Source organism: Apium graveolens, chromosome 4, assembly GCF_009905375.1.
Source record: "Apium graveolens cultivar Ventura chromosome 4, ASM990537v1, whole genome shotgun sequence".
NCBI lineage: Eukaryota > Viridiplantae > Streptophyta > Magnoliopsida > Apiales > Apiaceae > Apium > Apium graveolens.
In genome coordinates, this window is record NC_133650.1 from 271457171 (window position 1) to 271472157 (window position 14987).

The window sequence follows — 14987 nt, forward strand, 5'->3', positions numbered from 1 at the left end:
CATTCTCTCATTTCTTTTTTCTCTCTCTCACTCTCGGTACTCTCTCTCTCTTTAACCCTTCCCTTGATTCTTCATCATTTTCGATTGTAAGACCATGATTATGTGAGATTTTTCTTCATCTATCTAGATATATAGATGCATGTTGCTATCACTAAGGTTTTTGAAAAATCCGAAGTTGAAGTTGGTGGTTTTGATTTGGTTCTTATGAGGACAAAAAGGGTTTAGATTTTTAAATGATTTGAAGTGATGATATGTGCTTGCATGTGTGAATTTGTTGTGAAAATTGGTGGTTGAAGGTTGGAAACCCTCGAGTGGGGGCACCACCGTGAAGCCACCGCCACCGGTGATGAACTCCGGTGAACCGGTGGTGAGTGATGATGTTCTAACTGAGCTCTAACATTCATAAAACTTATTTTCGGTATTTGCATGTGGTTATTACCTAAAAACCGAATGGGTTTTTGATTTTGAAAGTTATTAAGTTGATTTTTGTTGATTAAAGTGATTGTGGGTTAGTGTTTTAGGATAATAGTGAGAAATTAGAATAATTGATGATTTAAGGATTTGGAATAATGTTTGCATGTGATGATTTCTTAAAACCCGAATGGATTCTTGAATTTTAGAGGATCAAATTGATTTTTTTGTGATGAAAATGACTTGTTGATGTTTATCCTTAGAAATTATTGGATAATTAGAGTGATTGGTAGAACAATTGCTTAAACGGTTGCATGCATGTTATGATTCTTAAAATTTTCGAATGTACTTGACTGTTCTTGAAAAATTAAGATTGATTGATGTGTTTAAATGGACTTTAGAGATGATTTCGATTTGGTTTTAGACGAAATAGTAAATGCATGTCAAGATAGAGTTATGCATGTAAGTGATTAGGCTAAAAGATGATTTAAAAAGAATGAGTGGTGACTTGATCCCAAGTTTATATGCGATTTTGCTAATGCATGTTAATATTCTATTATTGGGTTGTGTTTTGTGATTATAGCTGAATGGAATATAGGTATAAAAATGATTGATTTGATTCTGTTGCCTTGCTAAATGAATGCATGTGTAATATCTAGAAGTAATGTGATTTATGTGTGTGTTTTAGTTCGAATGAAATGATGAAAAAGGAAGGATTGAGTCGTCTTGATATAAGGTTATATAAGTGATATGATAACTCAAGTATAGAGTTTGAAATACAAGGATTAAATGCTATATGTCATATTTGCATCGTAATGCGTGATTCGAAGTCTATATGGTTAGAGTATATATATACGGGCTTTGGTATAAACGTGTTGTGTGATCATATATGAGTATATATACTCTTAGGGTATTGTGATTAAGGGAAATTGTTAAGCGTTCTGGGAACATCGAGTGAGAATCTAATTAGGGTTTAATTGTAGATTTGGAGGGTGAAGGCATTCGGGCTAGGAAAGGGAAAAGTATACTAGGTAGCAGTAGTTCAACATCTGTGAAACAGGAAAGCAAATTCAGGCAAGTAACTCTACTTACTTGTGTAAATTATTGTAGAGAGGATATTGTTCATGCCATGTAGAGTATTGAACTTTTATAGAAATGTACCCCTGTTATTGATTCTTGAGATACCCTGTCATTGTCCTTGTGAACTTGTTATTAATAAGATTATTGTTCAAACCCTTTGGTAACCTTTCTTATCCTGATTACCTGTTAATACCTTGAATTCTTCTAAATCCTATAAGAACCTTAGTGAATCCCTTGTGTAATAATCCTTCATTTCTTTATAATCTTATTCATGATGATCCTTAAAACTGCTATGATTCCCTAACTTGTGTACCTTTTGATCATTTGATCAAGATCCCTAAAATTGAACTTTGCTTATCCTTGATTCATTTCTCTATCTTTGAAATATTGAAATTGAACTTAAGAATGAGTTTCGACTTGAAAGAGTTTGAATGATTTCATATTCTCGGTAATGATAAAATGAATTTAGTAAAACCTTTATTTTCCAACACAAGGTTTTCCAAACGAATTCCTGATAGATTGGGTTGAAACGTAAGAGACTAGTGGGACTAGTCCAGTCATATAAAGAGGCTAGCGGGGGGTAGTCCAGTTTAAGGCTGAAATTATGTCATAGGTATCTTAAAGACCAGATGGAGGTCGATACGGGCTGATCACCCATACTATTATGAATTGAAAGATAAAGTAGTCCAATCAAGGGTTCCATAATTATTTAAAGAGGAATTTAATTTTGATTCAGTGTTTGATTCTTTGAAAATGAAATGGCTTATACTGTTTTGAAAAGAGTTGATTATGATATTGATTAGCTTACAGCTTGTGAACCCTGATTTGTATTCTGATGATATTATCAATCGTATAATTGATTTCTAATGATGAAAAGATTCTCGCTTTCCATTTGATAGATCATTTGAGATCTTGTTATTGATTTGTGATAAATGTCGGCTTTCACCCTATCTTGAGCCTTGTTTCCTGAAATCCCAAAGGTTTTCTTGTTAACCCTATCATAGCCCAAAAGATAGACAAAAATCTGCCACCTAGAGATGTTAAAGTAGAATGCCCTGAAAATCAGTAATGGTATATTATGGACTTTATATCGTAGAAGTGTTTATAGTTACTTGCTGAGTTTTATACTCATATGTTTTGTTTTGATCTAACCATGGCAGTTAAGCATGAGGATGGCCAGGCTTAGGCGCACTGCTCGTAAGAGCGTTCCTAGTTGTCCATACCGTGTTGAGGGCTTCCAGATGCCAGAGCAGGTAGTACAGGTTATGAGTGAGCAAGCGCTTAGCCAGAAAGTTGTAAAGATACAATGGGTTATCTGTCATTTCCATGTCAGAATCGATTATGTAAATTTGGTTTTATTTTGGGTTGTAAGTTATCTTTTATGGTTGGTAGTTGTAATTTCGTCTCAAACTTTATCCTGTTTGATCCTGTTAGTAGTTAATCGGGGTTTATGCTTATTTAATTCATATATTAAAGGTGTGTGGGTCCTCATTTTCTAACCCCGAGATTGAGGGCGTCACACAAGCATAGCACATTCAAGTGCCAGTGTGTTGCAAGACACACAAGGGTTTGAGGCTGGTGTACATGACAGTAACCCAGTCAAATACCCTCCAATTCAATTGGAGGTCCCCACTATAAGTGGAGGACAACACACTGTCAAAACCACAGAGCAATCTGTGAGTCAAACTGTGATCTCAGTCACAAGAGTTTCTGATGAACCATCCACCTCTCAACCTCAACAACCTCACATACTCTCTCAGTGGCTACAAGAATCTGCCTCTCAACCAACTTCTGTGGATGATCTACTAGTAGAGCAAATCTCTGGACTAGCCAACATCTCACAGCATCTTCTAACTTCAAACATGAGCAACCAAGACTATCAAGCTATCATACTTTCTTACAATGAAGAGGTTGAGGAGCAAAAGGAGAAAATTGTCAATGATGCTAAGCCAGATGGGAATATGGATGCATGGCTGTCTGATGACTTTGCCATGGAGATGAATCAGGTTCTAGCTAGATTCAAAGAAGAATATGTTATTATTCTGGGAAGCAATGCAAAAGATTTGAGTCCAGAAGTTGTCTATGATGCCATTACAGATGTTTACAAAGCTCAACTCAAAGCATTTCACCTGTTTGGTAAGGCTCTTGAAATCAAGCTTACTGGCCATGAAGACAGAATCAGGAAACTGGTGAATAAGAAAATGGACAAAATCATACCATCTCAAGAGCATATCTCTTCTAAATTCAAATATTTTTCTGAGCAAATGACCAGGATGGATCTTGCCTCCTTTGAGAAGGAATTCAAAAACCTCAAACTATCTTTTCCTAATCTCCATGAAGTGATCCAGAAACAGATTACTCACTCAAATAAGACCAAGGTACAGCTGGATCAACTTCACCAGAGCAGATATAAGCCCCCAACTTTGCTAATGGAAGGGATCAAAGAGGCTATAGAAGAACACTTTGGCATATCTAGCAGCTCTTATCAGCCTGGATCCACTTCAACAAATTTGTAAATTCAGTCTCTACAGGGTCAAGTCACAGCATTGCAAGACTCCAACTCCTCTCTCACTGCACAAGTTGAGGCTTTGACATCTCTTGTAAAGAGCCAACAAATCCAAACTCTGGTGGAATCCCATAGGCATCTTCAAATGCATAATTCTATAACTTTAGGATCCATCATGGGTAAACTCAACATACCACTACCTTATTTGCCTAAACAAGTAAGGCCTGAAATCCCTACTCCCCTTCTCATGCCTGCCAACAAGAGTAAGGGGGAGATAGAGGCTAGGTTGGCACAATCAAGGTCATCTCAACATCAAGTTCAGGGTGCTGGAAAGAAAGCTAAAGAAGTTGATCTTGACAAGGAGAGACTTATTAGGTCTGCTGAAGGACCTAGTTTGAGCAGAGAGTTTGAAGAACTACTCAATGCCTTAAAAGCTTGTCTCAACAACAATCACTTCACATATAAAAAGGCCCTCGATAAGACAATCAATTTCATAATAGTGATCAAGGTCAACAAGGACAACTTTCTAGAAGATAGGATAGTGGTTAATGCAAATAACGCAGGGACAGACAGATGTATGCATGTGTCCCTCAATTGCCTTATCTCAAGGAGGGCATCTGAGTTAGATATCTTTATCAGCAAAGTTAGAGCTATAACTCATGAAGATACCACATTATGAACTGCACTGAAAGATGCTCATGTAGCTGCCTTTCCTGAAGCATATCTACAGCCAAGCAAGGATACATCATACATCTGTCCAACCACCAAACAATTCAGATTCTTCAATATCCCCAAATAATGTGTCAGGAGCAATGAGAAGTTTATCATGATCCTAGGAAGTAGCTTAAAATCTAAGAAGAACAAGAATAATGATGATATGGAAATGATAAAGCTACTAAGGAGATATATGGATAATACAGAAGTCAACTTGCCCAAAACTCAGTTCAACAATGATGACTTGGATGATGATGAGCATAAGAAGAGTGATCAAAATCCTTCCAGCTCAAATTCGAGTCAGTCCAGTAAGCCATCTGGTAGCAAGGGTGGAGAAAAGAAGAAGGAGGATGACAAGAAAGATGAAGAGAAGAAAAGAAGAGGGGAGAGGAATAGCAGGAAACCTCATGATGATTCAGAAACTCAAACAACCCTAAAAATCCAAATACAACCATCTCAAACCTCAACTTAACCCACAATATCAACTATCTCTAACATCAAACGTTCCCAAACATCTAAGCCAAAATTTCTTTACAGACAAACTGCCAACTCCTTCCTAAAAATTCGAATCACCTCAAGCCACACAAATCTCAAGAGAATGACAACGCTACCTTTAGCCAAACCTTCACTAAAATTCAAGCTCAAATCTGTTGGGAAAAAGCCTAAGAAAGTCAAGCCTGCAAAGGAAGTGGAAGTCACTGAAAGGGCCATCTATAACTGCTTTAAGGAGTCTGACTTTCTACCTCTAGATTGGTACACCTCAGATGAAGACCATTTCCAACATCTAGCTGAGGAAATTGTTAAAATCTGGGTTGTATCCCTGAGAGAAGTTAGAGTTTATTTTAAGGATGGTACATTCACTCTTCTAGACAAAAAGTTAATGGATTCTTTGAATCCTGCAGAAATTAAGAGAGTGTTAAGTTTGTTAAAAGGCAAGGACACTGTTACAAGGACTTGGAGATCATCTTTGGATGAATGGTTGATTGAAAGGGAGGAAACAAAGAAAAGAGATGAGGCTGAAGCTGAAGAAAGAAGGAGACATGATGAAGAAATAGATTTGTTTATAAAAAGATCAGAAGAGTTGAAAGCAAAAGGAATGCGCAGAATTTCTAAAGATGGTAGATTTCTAAACATCAAAGTTGGTGGCTTCTCAAGATTCAACTTAGAGTATCTGGACCAGGGTTATCCTAAGGCAGCAAGGCAAAGGCAAGAACTTGTGGAAGCTCTAAGTGGAACACTCATTATAAAAGAACTAGAAATTCTTGATCACTTAAACGATAAACTTAGAGAAGAAGCAGTTGTAAAAACTGTTTTTACCTGACTCTTGTAATCATGGAACCTGGTGAATCTTATGTTGTACAAACTTTAATTCTATCAAGCTTTATGTTTTAATTTTATCCTCCATCAGTTTTGAACTTGGGGTTAGTCTTGTTAACAAGCATGAATTTATGTTAAGCAATCTTCTCAAAAATTGGGGGAGATTGTTGTAAAAGAGATGCTTGTACTTTAACAAGACTAAGATAATTTGTCAACCCTAAGTAAGTTGTATTGTTGTCTAAATTTGTATTTTGTACTTGTAACACTTAAAGTCTGTAAAAATGCAAAGGAGCAGACTGAAGTCTTTTGTCTAAAATAGTATCGAGCCTAAGGATTCTATCTGGAAGAAGATCAAGAAGATCATGCCTCAGAAGAATTTTGAAGAAGCTTGGAGTTGAATAAATCTGTTTGGAGAAAAATACTATAAGTCAAGATCTCTACAAGTCACAGATTTAATGTTATAGAGAAGTCATTCGAGAACTCTAGAATTGCTTATTGAGAAGTCATTCAAGTTGTAGAGAGTACCGACGGATAAGGAACATCCATAGAAATATTAGTTTGGCTAGTCAACGGATGACTGATGTTAGGCACATCCATCGGGATACAATCACTACTCGACGGATGAGAAATTTCCACCGGGATAGAAGAAATGAATGAATTCAGAGTGGAGAAATCAGGAAAGCTAGTAGAGAACTCAGGAAGATATCGACAAGCAAAATTTAAGAACTGAAGATTGGAGATATCGATAAGTCATTCCTTCACTAGAAAATTTTGAGTTATCGACAAGTCTACATTCAGTAGAGAACTCTGAGTTATCGATAAGTCAAACTGAAGATGTGAAGACTAGAGATTTCGACAAGCTGAAGACCACTACAAGCCAAACTCAATATGGAATGCTAGAGATCTCGATAAGCCTATGTACTTATCGAGATGTCAAGTGTTCTGTTAATTCAAACTGGAGATCTCGAGGTACAGTCTCAAAGTACAGAATTGCAGATCACTTCAATATCCAAGATAAACAATCAACAAACAATCCAACAGATGGATTGACAAGTCTACAAAAATCAGCTTGAAGAGTGTGCAAGATCAATGGCAAAGATTAACTGACAGAGGAAGATTAAAGTGAACACGGGATGCTAAAGATATGCTAAGCCAGAAATGGAAGATTTGCTTTTCTATAAATAGAAATGACAAGTTACAGTTTAGAAAAGCTAATAGCATGTTTATTATCAACTGTGTAAACCAGCAGTTACTTGAATTATAAAGTTAACACTGGTCCTTTAGTTAGTTGTAACAATTTAGATCAAATATCTTGTTTCACTCTCAAGAAGAAGCTGAGCTCTTTAACATCAAAGAGCTTAGAAATTTTGTAGCAAAACAGTCTTAATTTTTAATAAAAAATTAAGTGAGTTTTGAAGATCTGTGTTCTTTATTTTCTGCAAGTTTAGATTCCGTATGAACACTTTTCTATACAAGATTTAATTTACTTTGTCCAACCATTAACTTTCAAGAAAAGCCTAAAATCAGAAAAACACATTCACCCCCCCCCCCCTTGTATGTGATTCATTACCTAACACCGAAGAGATGGACGTGTAGGACTCCTGTAGGTGATATAGACGTCATTAAAGCTCTGTCTGAGCTTTTAACGAAGGGGATTTGGTGATTTCAGTTCAGGTCTGAGGATTCTTGGTAATTCAGTTTAATGTGCGATGATTTTCTGGTCGATCGTAATGATTACTCGAATATGACGGAGATATGTGATTATAGTGTGGTGGTCATGATAGTTTGATTTACTGAATTATGTGTTTAATTATAGTGATTTTTCTTCGATGGTGGTGATTTTTTCATGCTGGTGGTAGGAGCAGTGCAGAACAGAGTTGTAGTAGATTGGTGATTTTTGATTTGATGGTGGTGGTTTTATATTTGATGGTGGTGTTTTTATATTTGATGGTGGTTTTTTGGTGGAGGTGATCGTTGGTGGTGGTAATGGTCGGAAATGGTAGTTGTGTGTAGCTGTTATTGGTGTGTGCTTGAATTAAAAAGAAGATAATGAAATATTAAAATAATAAAATATTAAAGTGAATGGTGGGAGACTAATATGATGTATTTAAATGGGTGAATATGATTAGATCTAATATTTGACAAAACTGTGGGTTCTCATCTGAGTAAGACCATATATACATATATACTTTTTGCATTTATACATGTATTTTAATTGTTTTAGAAAGTTGCTAAGTTTTGGTAATTTTGGTGGACAACCTCTTGACAATCATACAACTCCAATAGATTGACAATGATTTGATAACCTTTTGACAATCTCCATTGAAGATACTTTTAGAGAAAGATACAACTCTCATAGATTGACAACGATTTGATAACCTCTTGACAATCTCCATTGAAGATGCTTTTAGAGAAAGATAAAGGAACCGATATAAGGGTCCTGAAGTCATACATAGTGGTCGACTGGTCCTGACCCATGAATAGCAAGACTCGTAAACTTTACTATCCTAAATGAGAAAACTAAACAAAAAAATTAAGAAAGTAAAAAACAGATATAAGGAAGATAAAAAATAGCTCATATGGATCACATCTTATATCAAAACTCCACTACAATGGCTTAAATCAGGTTTTATATGCATCATCTAATAGAAAAATAGAATTTTAGATTATAAGTTTTATTATGTTCTTGATGTTAATTCCAAAATCTAATGATTGGAAGTTATTCCTTGATATGGGAACTTAAACTTTCATGTATGGGTGTAAGAATTTTTCTTAGTAAAATCCATAGAGAAATAGAGTTGAAGTTAGTGGCTTTAAAGTGCTTGAAATGGGGATGTGTTATTTTGTCCCACATTGAAATAAATAAAGGGGGTGTTGGCCATATATTGTATTATACACATGTGTAGTGTACAACTACTAAGGTGTGTAATGGTGTATGGTGTTCTTGCGTGCTTCATGCGCACACACACGCGCGCCGCCACCAGACACCAGACCGGACCGGACCAATGTCTTGATGTCTCGCGTATGCGAGGCGACCTGGACGAGGATTTTATTTATATGTGATTTAATTTTTATTAGAAATAATTTATCATTTGGGCTGGGTTATTATTTCTGTTAGGCTCAATTGGATTGGGTTTGGTTTCAGATTGGGCTGGGTCAGAGCTGACTGCTCTCCCAAACACAGGTGGGGGCAATTATCTTTTCAAGAGCAGACAGGATCTTTGAGGAGGCCTAGCGAGCTAAAGTTATGGTGTCTGTTACAAATTCTGAACTCTCTTTGTTTCTTTGTTTTGCAGTTACTGATATGCATGCTTTTTACCTCCATATTTTGTTTCGTTAATTGATTACTTGGCCTTGGCTTGTTAAATATTTTATATAACTGCCTCTATGTTGTTGTAATGGTTAATATTTCCAACATCACCAAACTATTGAACTCGCTTATTTACTCTACCACACTGAGTCATGAGTCACTGTTGACCGGACTACTATCAGAGTCTGCAGTAACAGTACTCTTATCCTTTTATTTAAGTGTATTGTTGATACTGGCTTTTTTAGATTGTAAAGGTAAAAGATACTTCCCATTGATTGTTGCATCATGATAACGGGGTTGTTGCTGCTGTTAGTGACAATTTCAGACAAGAATATTGCAGAGCGGAAGAAGATAATGAAAAGAGAAATGTAATTGTATTGACTAACTTGATTGATACATAGATGAGTTCTTATATATATACTACATCAATGACAGCATATTCTAGATCTAATTATGTTACACAATGACAGCTATTTTACAGCTGTAGTATCTGTATTCATAACAGGCCCCCTCAAGTTGGTAGTTTGAAACAAGTTACAAACTCCCAACTTGGACAGCAGAAAAGAGAGTTGATGAGATGCCAGTGACTTGGTGAAAATATCTGCAGGCTGAGAACATGGAGAAATACGAGCAGTCTGAATAATATTGAGTTGAAGCTTTTCAAGAACAATATGGCAGTCAAGTTTAATATGTTGGGTTCTTTCATGAAACACTGAATTGGAAGCAATATACAAGGCATATTTACTGTCAGAATGAAGAGAGACAGGAGTGAGATTAAAGTAACCAAGAGTCTGAAATATGGCAAGTAACCAAGTGATCTCACAAACAGTGTCAGCCATGGATCGATACTCAGCCTTGGCTGATGAACGTGAGACTGTATGTTGTTTCTTACATTTCCAAGAAACAAGGGAGATACCAAACTTAATACAGAAGCCAGTTAATGACTGACGAGAAATCTTGCAGCCTGCCCAATCAGAGTCACGGAAGGCAGTGAGAACTGGAACATAATTGGCTGACATGAAAATACCTTGTCCTGGAGAATATTTTAGGTACCTGATGACCTTGTAGGCAACATGAAGATGATCCAGACGAGGCTTAGTTAAGAATTGAGATAAAACCTGAATAGAGTAGGAGAGATTAGGACGTATAACTGTTAGATATAAGAGACAACCAATAATTTGTCTATAAGTAGAACCATCAGCCTCAGATAAAAAAGAGTTGGTACTATCCTGTAAGGAATGGTTTTGCTCAATCAAAATTTTTGATGGTTTTGCGCACATCAAACCAGTATCATTAAGAATATCTAAAGCATACTTAGTTTGATGCAAATAAATGCCTTAAGAAGATCTGACAACTTCTACCCCTAAAAAATATTTGAGGGGACCTAAATCTTTCATCTTAAATTTTGTATGCAAATAATCCTTGACATGTTGAATCAGACCAGTGGAACTCCCAGTCATTAAAATATCATCAATGTAGACCAGTCTAGAAATAAAAGCACTGTCTTTATGCAAGGTAAATAAGCTGTTATCAGCATGTGATTGAGTGAACTGATATTCTTTGAGAGCAGTGGCAAATTTTGTAAACCATCAACGTGGCGCTTGATAAAGGCCATATAAAGATTTTCTCAACTTACATACCAAGAAAGTGACAACAGTAATGTCATTAAGGACTGGAATAGAGGATAACTGAAAATAACCTGGAGGAACCCTCATATAGACTGTCTCATTAAGCTCCCCGTGCAGAAATGCATTCGTAACATTCAAATGATTACGAGACCAGTTCTAAGCAGCAACAACAGCAATAAGAATTCTCACAGTGGTCATTTTGGCCACTGGAGCAAACGTTTCAAAGTAGTCAAGACCGTATGTTTGAGTGAAATTCTTGGCCACAAGACGAGCTTTGTATCTTTCAACACTCCCATCAAGTTGGTATTTTATTTTAAACAACCATTTGCAATCAACAATGTGTTGATCAGGTGGTTTGGGAACTAACTCCCAAGTATGATTAGCTTCTAAGGCCGGAATTTCAAGTCTCATAGCTTTTAGCCAATTAGAATCTGTGGCTTTTTGCTTATATATATAAGGCGTGAATACAACATTGGAAGCAGATATAAACTTGGCATAAGTGGGAGAGATATGACTGTAAAAAATGTAGTTGCTAAGAGGATATAAGGAAGAAGTACCTGGCACCTGCTGGAAGGAATAAGAGCAAAGATTGGTATTTTTGACTGGCAGCTCTAAATGGAAGACCTATAAAATCTTTGTATTTTGATTGGACTTTCTTACTTCTAAAAGGTTTAGTGATTGCAATAGGTAATCTAGGAACAATAGGGGAGGGAGAACTATTACGAACATCAGAAGAAGATGTAGTATGATCATTAAGAGTATCAAAAGAAGAAGAAGATATAGTTTCTGAAAATGTAGGAAAAGATGGCAAGTAAAGGAGAAATCAAAATGATCTGACAAATCTGTGAGGTCAGGAAATATACTCTGAGTAGAGTGAGATACAGAGGTGCTAGTTTTGAAAGGAAAGCAATCCTCAACAAAAACAATATCCCTGGTTACATAACATTTTTTATTATCAAAAGACATTACTCTGTAACCTTTCTTGTTGTATGGATAGCCCAAAAATATGCATTTGATAGTTTTATAAGCAAATTTTCATGAGGTGAGTAAAGATTTGAAATGTAGCAAAGACATCCAAATGATTTAAAGGTAGACTAATCTGGAGTTTCTTTGAATAAGAGTTTATAAGGTGATTTATATTCAAGAATGGGTGATGGTAACATGTTTATGAGATGTGTTGCAGTAAGAACACAATCTCCCCAAAAAGAGATGGGAAGATGTGCCTGGAATCTGAGGGATCTAGAAACATTCAATAAATGCTGATGTTTTCTCTCCACGACACCATTTTATTGGGGTGTATGAGCACAAGTAGTTTGATGACTAATTCCTAGAGAAGACAGATATGTGGTTATTTCAGCATTAACAAATTCTGAGCCATTGCCCGATCTAAGAATTTTAATGGATTTACTGAATTAATTGGAGACATAAGCTATAAAATTTTTAACAAGGGTAGTGACTTGAGTTTTATAGACAAACAGAAACAACCAGGTACATCTGGAAAAATCATCTACAATAGTAAGAAAATACTTGCATTTGTTATGTGTGGGACGTTTGTAAGGTCCCCACACATCAAAATGCACTAGATCAAACACAGGTGAAGAAGTAGACACACTAACTGGAAAAGCTAGTCTATTTTGTTTGGACATATGACAAATTTCACAGTCTGCTAGAGTTGATTTGAAGAGTAAGTGAATACAGTTAATATGACTAAGTACAAAAACAGGAGAATGACCTAGTCTCCAATGCCACTTAAGCATTTCTTGTTGATTACTGTTGTGCATATGTTGTGTACTTGATGATTACATGAACAAAGCACCTAAGTAGATTTTACTTAGTGAAATAATGTAGCACTCGACGGATAAGAATTATAGTCCCGACGGATGATGACTTATTATCCATCGAGTGAGTAGCTTATGTAATAATGAGTCTGTAGCACATTTCTGCATACACCTTTGTATAAATTCTATAGTAGCATATAAGTCATGTTGACTTTAACTAAATATGCAGAATAAGTTGATTAACTGTACATAGATGATGTCTTGTAATTCTGCATAAATGAATTGAAGTCAAGTGCCAAAATAGCTACCGACGGATGATTAATAAAGCCATCGACGGATGATCAAATAGCTGTCAACGGATGTTCAATATAGCAGTCGACGGATGATCAATGAAGCCATCAACGGATGATCATAAAGTCGACGGATGATCATGTACTCAACGGATAAAGAATTCATATATATCTCTGGTGGAATTGTTTAAATCCACCAGAAAGTTTTTAAAGACTCTTGTTTTTAATTACTTGTATTTTGGTTCACTTAAGTTTTTATTCCGCATTGTGCCAATCAATACACTTATATTTATATTCGAGTTTGAACATTTTTATTTTAAGAAAAAGGTTCAAGAATTCAATTCAACCCCCCTTCTGTAATTCTTGCTATATTGTTAAGGGACTAACAATTGGTATCGGAGCAAATCTCTTAACTTATAAAGAGTTTAAAGATCAAAACAATTCAGCAAGATTAACAAGAAGGATGTTGGAGTCAAGATTCCTTTTCTAGATAAAGATAATTACCATCATTGGAAGGTAAAGATGCATCTTTATATGCTTTCTCAAGATGAGGCCTGTGTGGACTGCATAGAAAGAGGCCCTCATGTTCTAATGAGAGCTGCAACAGAAAACGAGCCATCAGTCCCTAAGCCAAGGCATGAATGGTCTGATCCTGACATTGAACAAATCAGAAAGGATAAAAAGGCCATAAATATTCTGTTTATTGGAGTTGATGCAGACATGTTTGACAACGTTATCAACTGCAAAACTACCAAGAAAGTTTGGGATACTATACAGATAATCTGTGATGGCACTGAGCAAGTTAGAGAAAATAAGATGCAGCTATTGATTCAGCAATATGAGCATTTTCACAATGAGGAAAGTGAGTCTCTCACTGACATTTTTAGTAGATTTCAAAAACTACTAAATGCTCTCAAGTTGCATAGAAGGGTCTATCACACTAAAGACTCTAATCTGAAATTCCTTAGATCTCTTCCAAATGAATGGAAACCAATGACAGTCTCATTAAGAAACTCACAAGATTATAAGGAGTTTACTTTGGAGAGACTGTATGGCATCCTGAAAACCTATGAGCTTGAAATAGAGCAGGATGAAAGGATGGAGAGAGGAAAGAAGAAAGGAGGATCCATTGCACTAGTTGCTGAGTTGGAAAAGGAGAAGGAAGTGAAGATGGAAGCTGTTGAATCAACTTCAAAGGTCTGTGAGAACAAGGGCAAGGGGCTTGCAGTAGAAAGTGAAGATTCATTGAGCCAAGATGACATGGAGGACATTGATGAGCACCTAGCATTTCTTTCCAGGAGATTTTCCAAGCTCAAGTTCAAGAAGAACTTTGGAGCAGCCAAGCCAAATAGAAACATGGTGGATAAGTCAAAATTCAAATGTTTCAAATATGGCTTGGCAGGGCATTTTGCCAGTGAGTGTAGGAAGTCAGATTCCAGTAAGAAAAAGTTTGAGTTAGTGGATTATAAGCAAAAATACTTTGATCTACTCAAGAAAAAGGAAATGGCTTTTATTACACAAGAAAATGACTGGGCAGCAGATGGTCTCGATGAAGATGAAGATGTCAGCTATGTCAATCTAGCCCTAATGGCCAAGTCTGATGAGACAGAGATAAGTTCCTCAAGCAATCAGGTAATTACTACAAACCTTGCACATTTATCTCAAGCTGAGTGTAATGATGCCATAAATGACATGTCTACAGAATTATATCATTTGCGTGTTACACTTAAGTCTCTTACTAAAGAAAATGCTAAAATCAAAGAAAACAATTTGTTTTTGAGTGAGAGGAATAATGTGCTTGAGTCTCAGTTTATTGATTTTGAGAAATTAAGAATTGAGTGTAAGATTGCCAAGGAGGAATTAACTGAGTCCTTGAAAAAGGAAGAAATTTTAAAGAAGCAGCTCGAGCGTGAACAAGAGGTGATTAAAGCATGGAAAACATCCAGGGATGTC